The sequence below is a fragment of the Falco rusticolus genome, chromosome 1, assembly GCF_015220075.1.
Source record: "Falco rusticolus isolate bFalRus1 chromosome 1, bFalRus1.pri, whole genome shotgun sequence".
NCBI lineage: Eukaryota > Metazoa > Chordata > Aves > Falconiformes > Falconidae > Falco > Falco rusticolus.
The window spans coordinates 85,008,923-85,027,567 of NC_051187.1; the positions used below are offsets into that span (position 1 = coordinate 85,008,923).

The window sequence follows — 18,645 nt, forward strand, 5'->3', positions numbered from 1 at the left end:
CATGGTTATCTTCTATTAAAGTAAAAGAATAATAGGTATTAATGATGGCGCTTCTACTAATTTCAGAACCCTTTATCTCAGCTGAGTGAAACAGGCTTTATTCAACAAACCTCAGTGAATTCAAATATTTGAATACCATAAGGTAGCGCCACCACAACATCATCATACCACGTAGCTAAACAGTGCAAATACATATATTCCAGCTAGCTGCAGCAGATAATAGATAAGCTCTATCTGCACTCCTCAGTAGCAAATGCTTTTTAAAACAAAATCAGTCTTTGGAAAAAAATATTTCAAAACAGTCAGTGAACACGTATAGCTTGGGGAAATGCAATGCAAAGTCTGCAATAATATATCCTGTAATTCTATTTTTTTTTTACTTTCAGTGATTTTTCCATTTATTTCCTCATCCCTAATTTTAGACAACAATTGTCTCACTCATCAGTTTCTCAAATATGAAAGAGTCATCCTACGAACATGAAATACAGATGTCAAAACCCTCCATGTACTAGACATAGGGTTATTCTCACTTAGAAGTAACCATAAGAAAGCAGTAAGCATATCTGAAATTTAATAGGAATTGTTGTAAGAAATGGGGCTTGTTATTCTTTGACCTACACAAAATGGGTCAATTTACAATCTTTTCCAAAGTCAATGTGCATCTGTTCAACACCCGAACTAAAACATTCAAGTTAAGGTATCTGAAGCTGTACTGCACCACTCACATTCCAGCTGAACAAAACTTTCTGTCAAATTCAGTCATGAATTTGTGCAAATTGAGTTAGAAATTGGTTCATGAAACGTATCTGTAATCAGGAAGACAGTGCCACTGTTTTCACACAAGCGTCAGTCTGTTGAACACCAAGGAACTGTTCTTGAGACGTAAAGAAAAAATACGCTAGCATAACCATTTCTTCAGGAACTTCCCAAGGACATTAGGGAGATGGGGAAAGGACCTAGAAATAGGATCAGACAGGACAAAGGGCAACTGGATGGCTAAAAAATGAGTGGTACCAGAAAGGGTTGGCTAAAAGAGGTGGAACTTTGCAGCTGATGTGAAGTGAATGAGAGTTTTTCTGCTGAGATGACAGCATATGATAGTGTAATTAAATATTTGCCATAATGAGTAGTCACAAGAGAGTGTCCATATGCAATAAATAAATAAATAAATCTGACTACTTGGCCTTGCAACCCCAGCTGTGCTCTTTTAACAATTCTGTGTGTCTCTGTGTGTGTATTAAATTTAAATATACACACATGCACTTCACACCACACGCCAATTTTCATATGCTGGTATTGCCATTCCTTACAAATGAATTAAGTCTAACAAGACACTCATAATTAGACTGCAAAGGTTTATTATTTCTGTTATACCATTGGGAAAAAGACCCAGTGAAATTAAGTGCTTTATCTAACTAAATGAATCTCTAAATTACAGTGGGAACACAGTTCAAGGGCCTTGATTCCCAATCAAATGACTATTTAAATTTTGAAGGCTCTGTGCACAGGCACACGACAAATTTGTGTGTCTAGTTTTGAATGTGTCCTTTTCCAGATGCTTCTACAATTGGATATTAACAGTAATTGTCGTGAATCTTTTCCTTAAGGAATTAAGTCAATCCAACACCTTTCTGAACTTTCTCTCATGCTCTTAAATTTGTGTGTTTGCTTTCAGATGACTTTCAGCAACAGAAAGTCCATTGACGTCCATCTCCATGAGATGTGGGAACAGTGCCTTTACTAAGCCATTGCTCTAATTAAATTAAATGTTTTTGCAGATTGACAAATACATTAGATAAATTACAGTTTCTTCCATCTAGCTGTCTGATCAATTTAGACAGGAGCACATACAAGTATTGAGGTATCATCTGGTTATTTTTTAACCTTCAGCTATACAACACTTGGTAAAAAAAAAACAAAAAACTAAGATTTTAGGGAATGTTTCTTCTTTTAAATCACAAATAAACACTAATTAAAATACTGAAACATGGCCTTCAATAGACCATCACTTTCGCAGGCCATTTCCAACAATCACAGATTAAACCACAGAGAAACAGAAACACCTATTTTATTAAAAAAACCCAACAACAACTATAGGTAATGCAAGTTGCAAGAGTTCAGAGGACCTGAAAGACCATTAGTCTATTCCAAAGTGCTGTTCCTATATTCTTAATGAAAAGAAGCTATATAATAACCAGTCAATTCCATTAAGAAAAGTAGTGAACTACTGACCTCAAATCATGTTTTCTTATTCTCTAATAGGAAAATCACTGAACAACTGTGAAATTACATCATCTGCACCTAGCTCCTTCTAAAACGTCTACATATTGGAGAGCACTAACTGGTTCTTACGACGGAGACTGTCACAGAACACATCAACTTACCTTTGAATACCACTGAATAACTTGAAAGGAAACCAGACAGTTGTCTTTTTAGGCTTGAAATCCCTCATTATTGATCCATGGAACAATAAAGCATTTCATGGTTGGTTTGTTCCATAAAAATGTAACCAGATTGTGTTAAAATGCCACTTTGTAAAGAAACAACAAAACACAAAACAGAGCAAGCCACACCTCAGTGGGCAATTAGGTTCTGCTGACGCTCTTGGAAAAGGTCAAGATTGTCAACTTCTACTTTAGAAAGCCAAATAGAGTGATTCCTCAATAGCCCCACAACACTGATATATTTTCCTCAGCTCTTGGTCAGTCCTGGGCATCAAGCAGAACAGCCCTCTGCTTTGGGGAAACTGCTGTGTTACCTTAAAGCTGCAATTTGACAGAGCAATTCTGTTTTTCTCTCCTGCACCTCTACAATCCTCCCAGTGCACAAGCCTGTCCTAGCACTTCACGTTGCTCTTTAAGATTCCACTGCCTTCTGCCAGGTAGGTTTTTGGCTTAGTGACAGGCCTGTATCAGTATTACTTGCATACAGACCCAGTATGACAAAACACACAGTCGATGCCTGTATCAATCATTACAGAAAGAGCTGAATTTGTAAACTAAGCAGCTATATCAGCAAACATATCTTTTTTTTTTTTTCCGTTTGGTATAACTAGCCTTTTTTTTGCTGCTGCCAAAGTAGTAGGCACTCCACAGCCACTCTGTTGCTCTTTTCTTGCCAATATATCTTCCATTATGACTTACTGCTCTGCTGCAAGTACTCTCGAAACAGCATAGCTGGAGATGCAAACACAAAGGAACTTAAGAATGACCTCCACCAGCAGCACTGGGAAACAGAATAATTTTGACAAAGTGCAAGTACAGCACCACCTTTTCAAACACAACAGATAATAAGCTTGGAATCAGCCTCCAAACTGCCTGAACTAAAAAATATGAAAGCTGACCAAACATTGGTTAGTTATTACAGTGTTCAAAATCTGTCAGTCACACAGGAACCTTTTGACAGATGATATCTTTCCCGGCTCCTAAAAATGAGAGATACAAAGAAAGTATTAAGAAAGAAGGATTTTATTTACTCAGCTCTCCAAACTGTGAGTTGAAATGGAGTGCTAGGAAGTGCTCTGGTTTCACTCCTGATCTATAGAGCCCCACAGAAAGGCTCCAAACTCATCTGCAGATATCAACAGTTATCATCCACTTCAGCTACCACCCCCTTTAGACTCCTGCTCTATTTCTGCCATCAAAAGAGGGAAGTAGGCTAAACAGCAGACAAAAATATGAGAATAAACAATCGCTGAACATTGAAACGATCAAATCTAGACAAGAAATAAGTATACTTATGAGCATACTCTGATAATAATTATTCTTAGAAAAGTCTGCTAACGGTTATGCTCAATTCTTCATAATAGGCCACTTAAAAATGAAGAAAGGATTTACTGTGAGATAATATGCTCTACTTTGAATAGTGTGTGTGGGCTGATGGTGGCTGGGCGCCGGGTGCCCCCCCAGCCGCTCGGTCCCTCCCTCCTCAGCTGGGCCGGGCAGAGAACATGCACCGACAGGCTGGGGGTGAGGGCAGGGGGAGATCGCTCAGCGGGTGCCCTCACGGCCAGCACCGGCCCCGCTCGGGGACACCGGCGGCACTGATTGCCAGCCAGCCCAGAGCGGGGCAGGAGACATAAACCCAGCTCTGAACACCCCTTCCGCCCAGCCCAACTCTGCTCCAGAACTCTCTCCCCACTCCTGCCAGCGGCGCTGAGGGCTGGGTCAGTCCCTCAGGCACGGCTGCTCCTGACTGGGGCCCTCCCAGGGAGACAGTCCTCCATGAACTGCTCCAGTGTGGGTCCTTCCTCTGGAGCTCGCCCAGCCGGCTTTGGCGCCATCAGGGACAGGGGAACCTTCTGGCAGCTTCTCACAGAAGCCGCCCTGCAGCCCCCTCCGCCAGGCTCTGGCCACACAAACCCAATGCAAATAGGAATTTAATGAGGGATATTTTTTCCTCTGCATTATGCAGAGGTCAAAACAGATGATAAAAAATGATCCTTAATTTATTCACCAATGGTAAATATATATCTGTCTTTTGGTAGGAGTTGTATTTGTGAGCTTCTGAAGAAGCATGAGAACGAACTATACTACACTAAGACAGTACAAAATAATATCTTGGTAAATTTTACTTGTGCTGCACTGCAGTCTGCATCAAGGATAGCAAAGTAGCTTTCCCCCCCCCCCTTAGGAAATTTATTGTACAAATGCTATGATGTGTTTATTATTATTCAGTGCCAATTACATTAAAAGTAGCCTAAGTTTGAGAAATAATTTCAAATTGTACATAAATCCCTAACTGTTCGTATAATGAAGGATAAAGTGATCTTTAACCTAATGTGATGTTCAATGGTATATTAAATAACACAGTTATAAGACATACATAAACATACAAAAATAGGGTAATATAATATATGGTGATCTATCTGATAATTAAAAGATGTACAATAGCTTAATGATGTCCACTGAACTTGCACACAAGATAATACAGACTCCTAACTTCTGCTGTATGCACACTCCCAAAATAAACAAAAATCCATTTCTTTTAGAAGTCAAATGTAAATATTTTGTCACAGTAAAATGGTGCTGGTCTTGAAGATTTTTCCCACCTATGGTACCTGGGGTACTACTGGTTTTAGGGTTTTTTCATTTGTGCCATTCTCAGTGCTGCTTTCTGGCACATATAATATGCTTAACCATGTAAGATATTTTTCATAAATTTATACAGACTTATTGTGGAAAAGCAGGCTCCAACAGCATAATTCTTCTCTACTTGCTAATAAGCTTAGTTCTGAGCAATATTCTGTGTTTTGATTTTTTTTTCGTATTTGAAACAAGCTGTCAGAGCTTGATTTACAAACAACGTGCATGACATTCTTCTCACCTATACCCCCTCCTTTTATTCTCCTTCCTTATTTCCCTTTTACTGACTGACCTAGTTTAATTGTACCATCTACATTTCTTTTATATATCCACCCTCCTTTCCTTCCTCCTGCCTTCACTTTCTCAAGCAATCCAATCTCACTTCCTCTAACAATACCTTTTCACTTCAGTTGTGGATGGAGGGGTCAAACCTTTTGGTTAGCTTATCAAGATTGTGAAGAGAATAAGAAAAAAAGATGAGGGGGAGAGTAACTAAGTATGCTTAGAAAAGAAGTAGAAATACAATGGTTTTATGCTGAATCATGATGTTCACACCAAGAACAAAAGCACTGTGAGTCACAGAACTAAAGATACTCCTTTGGAAGTATTAATGTTGGAAACTAAAACCTTGAATTTAAAGAAAAAAAACAAAACAAAACAAAACCCATAGAATCATAGCATGGTTTGGGCTGGAAGGGACCTTCAAGATCATCTAGTTCCACCCCCCCTGCTAAAACCTTGAATTTCAGAAAAAAACCCCACAGAATCATAGAATGGTTTGGACTGGAAGGGACCTTCAAGATCATCTAGTTCTACCCCGCTGCCACAGGCAGGGACACCTTCCACTAGCCCAGGTTGCTCCAACCTGGCCTTGAACACTGCCAGGGATGGGGCATCCACAGCTTCTCTGGGCAGCCTGTGCCAGTGCCTCGCCACCCTCACAGTAACAATTTTCTTCCTAAGATCTAATCTAAATCTCCCCTCTTTCAGTTTAAAGCCATTCCCCCTTTCCTGTCACACATGCCCTTGTAAAAAGCCCCTCTCCAGGTCTCTTGGAGGCCCCTTTAGGCACTGGGAGGCTGCTCTAAGGTCTCCATGGACTCTTCCCTTCTCCAGGCTGAACAATCCCAACTCTCTCAGCCTGTCTTCGTAGGAGGCAAACGACCAAAGAAACAAAAGATGCTACAAGAGGAATTTTTGATTGTGGACTGAAATAGTGTAGGAAAATATAATGTAGAGGAAGGATTTAAATGCTGCCAGGTTTTCAAAACAATCCATTTCAGGATCTAGAGCTTTGAAACTCCGTGTCTGAAAATTCACCATATACTGGAGTTTTCTTTTTTCTCTCACAGTTTAGTGTAGCCATGAATCACCTGTTCTGCTGCTCCTGGGTGCAAGATGCTATTAACAATTTGACATTCCTCCTGCTGTGCATTAACCACATTCCAGCTTTTGCTCGTACTGATTGCAAATGGGACATAGGGATCTCTCAGATAAATGTTATCTGTTATGGTATCACAATGCATGGTTACATTTATGCCTTGGTGACTGGCAGTACCTGTCTAGTAATGAAAATCTCAGGAATAAGCAACTCTGGTACAGAGCATGAAAATCTGAGATGGACAATTCATATCTCCTAAAATACAGAATTGTCTCCCAGTGAATACATATTTATCACACATTAAATGCCCAGTTGAGAAGGATAATAACATAGTTTTATCCTAAAGCAGTTATAATCTGAAAGACAAGAGACTTGAACACAGACAGTGTGATGGAGAATGATGACACCATAAACACGATCAAATTATAATTGCAAATATGAATGGGAAATGAAATTATATTGATGCCAGTTAGCCTTCACATCTTCTATCAGAAACCTGGTGTCCTGAATAAGAGGCCAGATCCACCAAGTAATTGCAGTATACCTAATTCTTATTTACTTATCTAGTTCTACCGGCTTGAGTTTTTAAATAACCTTGTGGACATGTGTCCCAAATCTGGTATTACATATGACTTAAATTCACGTGAAACCTTTGCCTCAGTTTCCCTAGGATCCTCAACTGCAGCAACAATTAAGAGCCATTGCTGCTGCAGAGCTCTGTTCATCCACAGATTTTCACTAGTCACCACCTTGCTTTATAAAAGATCAAGGGTGCTGAAGGTACATTAAATAAATATACCTGGAGGTGTAAAAGAGCTGACTGAGAGATAATGAAAAGCAGGTGAAAAAAAACCCCACAAAACTTGATAGTTTGGGTTTTTCTGTCTTCAGGGAGGAGGGGAAGTGAAGACAATGCAGAGAACACTAAAATTATCTTGTACATGAAGAACAGGGGAAATATGCATGTGAAGCATAGAATTAACTGTGGCTGGGCTTGCCTTTTTATATTTCAAAAAAATTCAACACTAGGGGAACATCTGGGTGTGATTATTTTTTCCCCGATTTCCCCCCTTACCTCTAGTTACAAGACAAGCTAAAAAAACCTCCTCAATTACTGGTAAACACACAGAAACTTTAACAGTTACCAGAATAAGCATGCTAAATATAGATATTAAATTAAATACTAAAGCATAAAATAGAACTATTTATCATCCTGCTTTTATTTTCCCATTCACACATCCTATACACACACATACTTCTTTGTGGAGGGGGTTTATACTAAATTCTAATTCCTGTCCTAATAGGCCTGGTTTTTTTTCCATGTACAGCTCTGTGCTAAGGAGCAGAAACAGTACACGCAAATCTATCATTCCATGAGCTGATTCAGCAAGCATCACACCATTTAAGACAACAATAAAAATCAGGACCTAGAGGAGAAATCTGTTAAAAAAAAAGAAATAAATTACAGCGTAGAGGGCATTAGCTGAAGGAAACCAGTCCACCCATCTACAGCCCTTTTTACTAAGACTGTCTATGAGGAACCAAATTTCTTTCCTGGAGGCAGCTTCCCAAGTGCTGAAGCCTTGGGAAGAGCTATCACATCGCAGACACCACACTAATACTGCAGCTTCAGATTTTGATGAATGGGTTTTCTTTAACATCTGATAGAGAAAATGCCTCATTTCTCCCTATCTCACAAAAAGATTTTTTCTTGGTCAGCCATGACAATGACACTATGTATGACACCATTCTTACAATTTTGAAGGGAATTGGAAAAAATTCCATAGTGTGGAGAAAGCAGCAGCTTACCATATGCAAAGAAAAGAAACCTCCAACTAATAATTAAAACACTTTTATGTATTTTCACAGGTAGGAAACTGAGGATTAGACATGACTTTAGCAAAGTCGTGAGACAGATCAAAAAAACAGGACAAGCAGTAAGTTCAGTCATAGCTCCTTCAAGATGTACACAACAGTCACTGGCAATCATCTCTCGGTGTTACAGGGATGTGAGTGCTGCTGATTCTATAGACAGGTGGAGATAAACACCTATAATAAGACCTTATGACATGTTGCATGTTGGACGTTGTAACCCATCTCATTCCCAAGATCACAGTCGGCTGACAGCACCCCAAGGGCTGCAGACAGGAGATGCTGGGCCTGCTGGGTCAGGCACAGGGGGCTTTGCCACTCTATGCTACCGGTAGGCACAAGGTGAAAGCAAATGAAAAGCCAATACTGACATGAAATCAGAATCCCCATAATTACTGATTACAGGAGAGGACCCTGCCTTGGCATGCACTCCTCCTACTCAAGCTGTGATGCTCTCTTTCCTCTTCACATGCCATAGTTATGGTGTTTGATAGAAAGAGCTTCAGATTACAAAAACTGTAAGAAGAAATTTACCTATCACATAAGTGTGGCTTCATTTATTCATTTAAACCCATTAAAATACCGATACTCTTTACCTATGGTCTATTATCTCACAAGTAGAAAGAAATGCACTCCAGTGCATAAGTGCAATAGCTACAGCTCTTTCTCAGATTCCCGGTGGTTTTATTTAGTTAAGAAAATTGCAAGAAACTTTAAAAGGACACATGATACATATATACAGACACTTAAATGTTGTTTTTTTTTTTTTTTTTTTTTACACCATTCCCCCTGTTTTTTGGTGAAGTGATGGCATCTATCACAAAAGCAGTAATAGACTGTTACAGCTCTAGTACTAGGAGGAAAAATGGGAATAAATGATCCTGAATGCAGAAAACTGTAGCAGAGATTTTCTAATTCTTGTTTGCATTATGCATGTGCTTCAGGCTACAGCAAAAACAAAGGGCAGATCCCTACCTGTTACCCATTGAGACAATTTTCTTATGCACAATAAGCAGTTAAGTAATAATGAATATCCTATAAAAGCAAATTAAGAAAACAGGAGAGATACATACCACAGTCAAGCCTGTACTACACTGAACTTATTTTCTACTTCATGGGGTACCCAGAATTTTGGGTTTTTCTTTCACAATGCACTTTATAAGCAAACCAGAGGATTTATCCTGACTTCATTCTCTCTCCACACTAAGATAAACAGAAAACTAAAAGCATGTGCTGTGGCACATTTTCTTCCTACAAAACAAATTTCTGGCAACTTCAGCAAGAATATAGATTCTCACAACATTCGGTTAACCTCTTGGGCAAAACAGTATTTTAAAGTATATCTCCATGAATTTGTAGACAACAAACAGGCAGTATAATTTTGTGTTGGCTTTGAAATACACAAAAAATATTTAATTGGGCCAACATAGCTTTCAGCACTGACTCTCTGAAGTGCTCTGAAGTAATTCAGAAAGAAAAAGAGACAAGGCTGGAATTAATTTACTCTAGCACCATAGATGGGCTTCGGCCCTTTACATGAAGTACAAAGTTCAATTTCTTTCAATTCACACATATAATTATGCATAATTTTTGTTATACACACTCTGCAGGAAGGGTTTTATCGGTGGGTGCTATTGGCCTTTTTTCTTCACATTTCTCTTGGCTTACAGGAAGACAGAGGTCATTATAAGAGACAGTAATAAGGGTTTCTTTATCCCCAAACAAATATTTATCACATAAAAATTTAATGCAAATTTGTTTATAAGCTTTAACATGTGGTGGCATGAGATACTATTAGAAGCTAAACATTCAACATGTCTGGCAGGATATAAGAAGTCAAGCTAAAGGTTTCAGGCATTATTTTAGAAGCACACATTGCTGCTTTAGAGAGCTTTACCTCCTGTTGGCATTCATAGAATCATAGAATGGTTTGGGTTGGAAGGGACCTTCAAAGGTCATCTAGTCCAAGCTGCTTGAAGTAAGCAGGGACACCTTCAACAAAGTCATGTTGCTCAGAGCCCCGTTCAACCTGGGCTTGAACACCGCCAAGGATGGGGCATCTACCGCCTCCCTGGGAAACTTGGGCCAGTGTTTCACCACTCCCATTGTAAAAAAAATTCTTCCTTATATCTAGTCTGAATCTACCCTCTGTTAGTTTAAAAACACTACCACTTGTCCTGTTTCTAAGCCTCCTTTAAATATTGAAAGGCCGCAATAAGTTCTCCCTGGAGCCTTCTTTTCTCCAGGCTGAACAACCCCAAATCCCTCAGCCTTTCCTCACAGAAGAGGTGCTCCAGCCCTCTGATCATTTTTGTTGCCGTCCTCTGGACTCCAACAAATCTATGCTTTTCCTGCACTGAGGTCTCCAGAGTTGGATGCAGTGCTCCAGGCAGGGAAGTTATAACACCCAGCGGTGTCATCATTTCATGGCACTTGGTCTGATAGCCTTGCCTGGTGCAATTGCAGAGAGGACAGTGTGACTGCCCCAGAACACCAATCTCACCTTTGTGTAGGGGTTACAGATACAACTATGGCTCCATCTCTTGCTTGCTGACTGTCTCACATGATTGTTTGTTTGGTTTTTTTTTAAAGACAAGACACTGCCAAAATTCACCCATCTAGAGTAGGTCAAAGAGATGTAAAGTCATTCATAAGCAAAGCTGATCAATTCCTAAATCACTGCAACATAAGACTGAAGCCCTAGCATTTCTTTGATACTGTCTGGATTAATCCACACCCCTGAAATGGCTATTTCGGTGGTTCATTTTCTGATGGCAATAATAATTTAACCTGTGTAATAGGCTACTGTTGATTTGATGTTAAAGCTTTCAGGTAGGAAGTAAGTTATGGCTGCTCTAAGTTTGTTCCTCAAAGGCAAAATCCTAAATATAATTATAGCAATACAGTATACTAGTCCATGGGATCTACCATATTTTTAATCCAAGGTAATTCCAAAATAATCCTTCCCTTTCCCTTTTGTTCTATCCCCTCTTTTTTTTTTGTTTTTGTTTGTTTCAAATCAAGTATTTTTTTTAAAAAAATAATAATTTCAAAAGTTAGCAAAAAGAATCAGGAGAAGGATTAGCCAGTCAACGTTAAAGATGAGTGAAGAGAGACTTTTTGTGTGACCAGATATCAGTAATCAGTAATTTTCACTGACTTCATCAAATCATGCATTTTTATCACTTACTTAATTCAAACTCAGCATCTGACGCATGGTTGCCTTTGATTCAGAATGACAAGAAAAAAGTTTACTGTTAAAGATTAATCATGTTCTTCTGTTCCCACTCTCCTTCTGCTCTTAAGATTTAGGAGGATGTGCTCAACTGTAGCTTTATTTTCAATTTATGAAAAAAATATGGTTTAGATACCATTTATTTGTAATCTACTCTTCCACATTCGTTACTCTATAGATGCAAGTATACATTCTGCATGTAATAATCATTAGTTTCATTCATTACTTTTGTACTCCACTAATAAATGGTAACTACTTTCACGAAAACCTTCTGTTTATCTGCTATTCTAAAATGCATAGTTTGTCTTTTGCTTCTTTGTTTTTCTCACCTGTAAAATGTCCTTATGTTCATTATCTCTCAATTTAGTACTACTTGGAAAAATTCTTACTCCTGTTTTCCTGCCTTTGGTACCGCAAGTATTGCTACTTACCCTTTCTCAACTGTTTTAAGGCACATCTCCAATCATCATCATGCTGTAAGAAAATACACGTGCTGTACACCCTACTTATAATCCACAGGGTTTTAACACCAAGATATAACATCTTCCTCTTTACCATACATGATTTTTATCTTCAGACTACTTATAAAGAAGATATTTTTTACAATGGGGGTGGTGAAACACTGGCGTAGGTTTCCTGAGATGTAGGAGATACCCCATCCCTGGAAACATTCAAGGGTGGACGGTGCTCTGAGCAACCTGATCTAGTTGAAGATGTCCCTGCCCATGGCAGGGGATTGGACTAGATGACATTTAAACATCCCATCTAACCCAAACTATTCTATGATTCTATGATTTTCTCCTTTAGTCTTGATGTATTCATTCAGTATAAAGCCTACTATAGCAGGAGCAGGGGATCTGCCAGCCCAAAATTTACCATATGTTTATCAAATCACATCCATTAATAACAAAAAAGAAAATAAACCCCATTTTTTCTGTTTAAAATATCTCATCCATTTCTTATCCTAAGCTTAACAAAGCCATATTTTCATGGCGAGTAGCAGTACTTCCCACATGATTCCCATCAATGTCTACAGAATTCTGGCTTGTATTTTAAATTATATTAAAAAGAGGTTCTGTCATTTATAGATGCAAAGATAACTGCTAAAACATGAAAGCAAGAATATCAATGCCATATCTGCCTCCTAAGCCTGACAGCTGCAGTGCCTCTGCTGCTGCTCAGAATGAGATGCCAAGCAGCCACTGTGAAATTTCAAAAAAATAAATAAATAAAACCTAAACACAAAAGCAGCTTTTCTCACTTTTCTACTGCCTCCTCCCCACTTGCTGTTGCTCCTAACAAACTTGTAAGCAAATTCCTTTCTTTCCTGCTTATCTAATATGCCAGTTTCTGATGATAAAAAGAGACAATTAGAAAGAATTGGAATTGGAAAGCATTCCTCTTTCTAAAGGCAAGCATGGTGTCCTGCATAAAGGCAAAGACAAGGTCAGAGGGGAGGAAGGAGAAGGATGCTGGATTGCCTAGTTCCACATTTATATTCACTCTGCTGTTACAATGTTCTTTATCCTTTCTGGACTTTCACCAACAGGAGCCCATTGCCCCACATGTAGTTTTTCAGCTGCAGGGAGCAAGAGTCAGAACCCCTGACCTGAAGGATGCAAACATGTTTGTGCAACCTCCACACACAAGCACTGCAGTCATCCCCTTTACCGGTAAAAGGATGTGATGGCTGTGACACTAAATGGTAGATCTCTCTTTGGTAACACAATCTGCCCCCCTCAGGACTCACCTGAATCTAAGACTTAAATTTCAATTATAAAAACATTTATTTAAAAAAACCACAAAACACAAAACACACCCACATTCTCTGTCAACATAGAGGTAATCAAATACGTTGTCTATATTGTTGCTGATGGGTTTTACCTGATTAAATTACTATTGGGAGGACAAATAAATACACTGGTGAGCTGAGTGTTGAAACAGTACAACGTAGTAAAAATACCATGCATCGTGTATCAGCAAAATCCTGACAGTCAAGAGGTTAGCTGAAATACTAGAATGAAAAATATAGAAGTAATCACTTTTATTGTCAATTATTTGCAAATGTGTAGATAAGCCAAGGAAATAATGTGTCATTTTCCTTTCAATAAACTAAATACTGGATACCACATGTCACCAGTAATTAGACAACTGAGCTGTATATTAAATGAATGATGTAAATATAGCATAAAAAATATAGTAGCTCCTTAAAGAATGAAGAAATTTTATTTCCTACTAAGGGAATAGGCAACAGGGGAATTTATACTGGGTAAACCTCAGTTATACAATTAAACTAGCAATTACAGCAGCCCTACAGTTAGTTATTGCCCTATGACCGACTAAATCTTTCTGTGGTAATGGGCATTGCATTCAGAACCGAACGATGATATTTTTAAGGACTGCTGGCAGCTTTTAATTCCTTTATAGCCCATTAAAATATAGTCAGTCTTTTAGTCATTTTAACCTTGTTTAGCACAAATGGTTGAACTTGAAATTCATTGACTTAAATGGTCCATGGAAGATATCATTAAGAATTGCTGTCCTGGATACTTTTTTTTTTTTTTTAAACTTATAATGCATTTAATTATTAATGTCCCTCTATCATTTATGGCCCATCGTTTTTGAGATTTTCCACATCTTTCACCTTACCTGTTCAAAGAGTTACAGGAGCCATAACATAATATTCCAGATACAAAGACAGTCACTGTTATCACTAGACCTTGCATTAGTCAGAAATGTCTATACTTTGAGTCTTGGTGATTATACAACTATCCAAGGTTAAGCTGAATAATGACCTGAGGGCAAAACTATCATACACACAAGACCATCAGTTTTGAGATACTACAGAATATATCTTTCATGCATACACATATGCATTGAGTTGTCGCTGACCTCTGAAAATAATGTTATTTATGTTTCTGTGATCTAGAGCACAAATTCAGAAATACAGGTTAACTGATTTTCAGTACAAGAGGACCTGTAACCTACACAGCTTATTAATTTTCATAAGTTTGCCTCTAAAAACTCCAGCGTTGTTAGATTTTAAGCTGTGATCTGCAAAAGCTGATCTTTTTTTCTGCAAAATTCAACAGCAGTGATAAGCAGGACTTGCCTTTGAATTAGAAGAGGAGAAAAAATATCCCATATAAACGAGCCCCATTCATCCAGCCAACACTTGTCATTTATTTCTATACTTGTTTTTTACTTCTGTGTATGCTAAAACAATTATTTATTTCGTAACATTGCTGAAGGAGCCAAGGACAGTCTGGTTGTGTTTGTTTTGTTTGTGTGGTTTTTTTCTGTATAAGAGAAATGTATGAATAAAACACTAAACAAAGAATTATCTATTTGTCTTTCCCTGAACCATTAGCTACTGGCCACTTTTGTACAGATAAACCTGGACCAGGTCTTCCAACAAACCTCTTTGCCCAGTTGGTATTTCCCAGCTGCACATAAGAAAACTAAATTTTTGTCTCGCCTCGGTATAACGCACCCCAAGCCCATGAGAGCAGCCCCAAACCAATGACAGTGCTCTGAGCCACACCACCACCATCTCCCACATCCAAAGGGAATAGCTGGAGCCTGTAAGTGGATGTGGAGGGAGTGAAATAGCTGTAGAAGGAAGCAACTGAGCTGAAGGAGCAGCCAGGTTTAAAATATATGTGTTGAAGTTCTCAAGGTGACTGATGGCCAGGGACGTTCACATTAAAAGGGCTGCTGTACAGGTGCCCAGAATTTGTCCAACCTTTTGTCGATGCTATGTAAATTAATATGGCCCAAATACTATCCCTTTGGGGGAAAAAAAGAACAAAACAAAAGAAACCCTGAAAGATTATATTAAAGGAAAAGAAGGGAAGAGTAAAGTTAGGAGCCCAAATGCATACTCACTAAATAAAAGTATTTGTATAAAATTAAATATTAGATATAGACTAGAAAAAAATTAAGGGTTCATTTCATGCAATATGAACCCATTAATACTGTCAAGAAAAGAAAATATATTTTCTCTATGACTTGAGTAAAATTGAAAGTGCTAATTTATATAGATATAAATAGCCTGTGAGACTGTGTTAACATCACTGATACATCAACTGGATCCCCCCTCACCTGTTTTCTTTCCTGATCTTTGAGGAAAATTAGCTGACAAGATATCAGGAGCTACCAGAATGATGTAACTGGTGGAATTCATATGCTTCCCAATTTTTTGGGAATCAAGACATTGAGGTAATGCAGGTCATACAAATATATATATATAAAAAAATAAATGTAGTTTTCAAAATAAATCTAGGAAATACAGAACATTTGGCACTGATCATCAAACTGATGGGAAGTCCCGAATTTTCTACTGTGGACACAATAAAAGCTGGCACAGCAAGAAGTCTATTTCAGTAAAGACTATGTGGATATCTATCAGCTTCACCAGTGAGCACAAACAGCTTAGCTTCAGCACGGAAGAACATGTTCTTTCCTTTCCTGGGCATGCTCTCATACAATCCTAATTGCTACAAAAGATCAATTTAGCACCTTCCAGTGGAGCATTAAGTGGCACAGCTCACATCAGCTTTAATACAAAAAAGCAGAAATACAATAAGTAAACAAAGAATTCAGTATTGTAAACTCCTTATAACCTTGAACACACAACTTTCTACATAAAGCAGGATCATTGAAAATATTGAAAATAAGAGCCTTTTTCTCCTTGCATATTTCCTTTTAACTTCTCAAGTTCTTTATAGCTTGTTTGTAATGCTGCTTGATAACCCAATGAAACAAAAGAATACATTGACTCTAGCAAAACTAAAAATCTTGCAAATATGTTAAAAGCAACAAAGGCAGGAAAGTTATTAGAAAACAGTTTTCATTGCACAGCTCTGTATTTTTATGATCTATGCCTTTCAATAAATGTATATATTTTACCAATTAAAAAAAAAAAAAAAACCACAAAAAAACCCAAAAGACCCAACCAAACCAAAAATATCAACCAAAAAATGTGCAATAACAGTAAACTTTAAACTTCAGGAAAAACAAATCTGAATCTACTTAAACTTTCCAAATACGGCATTAGCTCAGCATGACTATATGTCTCTATTTTGAAAAACACATGTATTGAACCACCTTGGAAATAAAGGTATGAAAAACCTTTTTTATGCATCCTGATGCAAATTTGGATTTATTTAAAAAAATATATATATAACCAAGAATACCAATAACAAGTCAAGCAGAACAGCTCAGAACCGTGCACATTATATACACATTTTTAATATAGGCACAAGGAAGTACTTGCAATAAAACTTGTCCCCTAAGTTTTTAACAAATGCATTTACATTTTCAGTCTCATCTTACTTTACAAGCTGTGATTTAGCACAGCCTGGGAAAGCATTCTAGGGAAATATAACTCCACACTTGTTCTACAGATATATTTTTTTCCTAGGCACCTCCTGTTGCCTGTGCTGTTCTATGTTTTCACAAAGTTGTAGGAACCTTATTAGAAAATGTTTTCTAAAGAAGCTATGCAATTCATTGGGCAAATTCAATTACAGGGAAGAAAAAAAAAAAAAAAAAAAAAAGAAGCAAATGCAGGAGTCTAGTCCTACAGGCTTCTTTCAGAGCTGGGAATACATAGGCAGCAGCTTCCACGTGCAAAGGCTGCAATATATATATATATATGTGTGTGTGTGTGTCTGGTAATTCAGTACAAGCAGAGGAGGATGTATTTTTTATACAGGAAGTAAAAAATCAAAACAAAAGTAAAACCTGCTCAGAATGGTCATGTAACAGCCAAGTATAGTCCTAACATTTCTGCACAGTAATGAAGAGCTTTTGAAGTAAAATAATAATAACTTTCAGAGGGTACGTACTTTCTTATTCATCCAATGCCACATTTTATATCCATACCACATATAATAATAATAATAATACAAAAACAATATCTAGGACTGCTAAGACCATCCATTACAATTTTATAAGAAAACAGAGCTCTAATTCTTCATGTCCCCAGTGAATAGCTGGTAAACTATATATTTTATTGCTGGGATTTCTTCAATAAATAATCCATATTGAATCATCAACATAGAATGACAGTAAACGGTCTAGACCACAGACAGAGTATTCCTTCAATTTTTAATTTTCAGTCTCATTGTTTTGTGTCATAATTGCTCTGTTACCTCTATTTATGTTTCCTGCTTATATCTGGTAATAAAAATGTAATTACTAGGATATGTGGGTTTAGATGATGATGATATATATATATATGTATTTCTACATTGTATGCTTATTCATTATTTTACCTAAATGAAATATTACATCACAAAGGGAATCATCTCTGACAAACTATTCCTAAGGGTTTTAAAATGTTTCTGCACAATGCTCATTATAAATGGAAAATTAACAAAGAAACTTGTTTAAAATTGTCTCCAGTTTCCCAGGGGCTTAAGATTAAAATTTTTCAAGTCCATGCAAGCTCATTTTGAATATGTGACAGTCTTTAGCAATAAATAAGTCATATTGTTTCTCAAAATTACTCTTAAATTAATTTTCCGGTGTTTTTGTCATTTTGAATATTACTGTGGCATCTCAGCAGACTGCTTAATACAGTAAACACTTACTAAAACCGTATTACCCTTATAAAATTCTGTTATTCAATTTAATAGGCCTAAGAATGGTTAGACATATTGCTCATGACTGTGTGTACAGATAGTATGGAAACTCTACATTTAGACAAGCCCAATATGAACTGTGGCATGAATACAAATATACAAAGGCGGGGGGGGTGTGTGTGGGTGTGGAGAATGAATGAATAAATAAATGTAAGGGTAAATATCGGGTCCAATTTTCCTAGTAGAAAAGAAAGTCAAAGTGTAGAATGAAGGAAGTGGTGATTTTCCTTTTTGGATTCTAGGTGTTCAGGCTGTACAGGTCATCAAGAGATGCTGCAAACTCTAGAATGAACTAATAAATTATTTTGATTCTAAGACAGGAATAGTAATAAGTATGATGGTTTTCTGGTTAAATTATTATATGGGCAGTTAGAGAGTCTAACTGTACTACATACCTACTTCAGGTAAAACAATACAACATGA

At 37.5% G+C, this 18,645-nt stretch overlaps 1 protein-coding gene across 2 annotated transcripts in view; it reads right to left on the bottom strand.

Annotated features, from left to right (window-relative positions):
- CTNNA2 (catenin alpha 2) overlaps positions 1 to 18,645 on the bottom strand; it is a 515,202-nt gene that overhangs the window by 261,911 nt on the left and 234,646 nt on the right. The window lies entirely within an intron of this gene.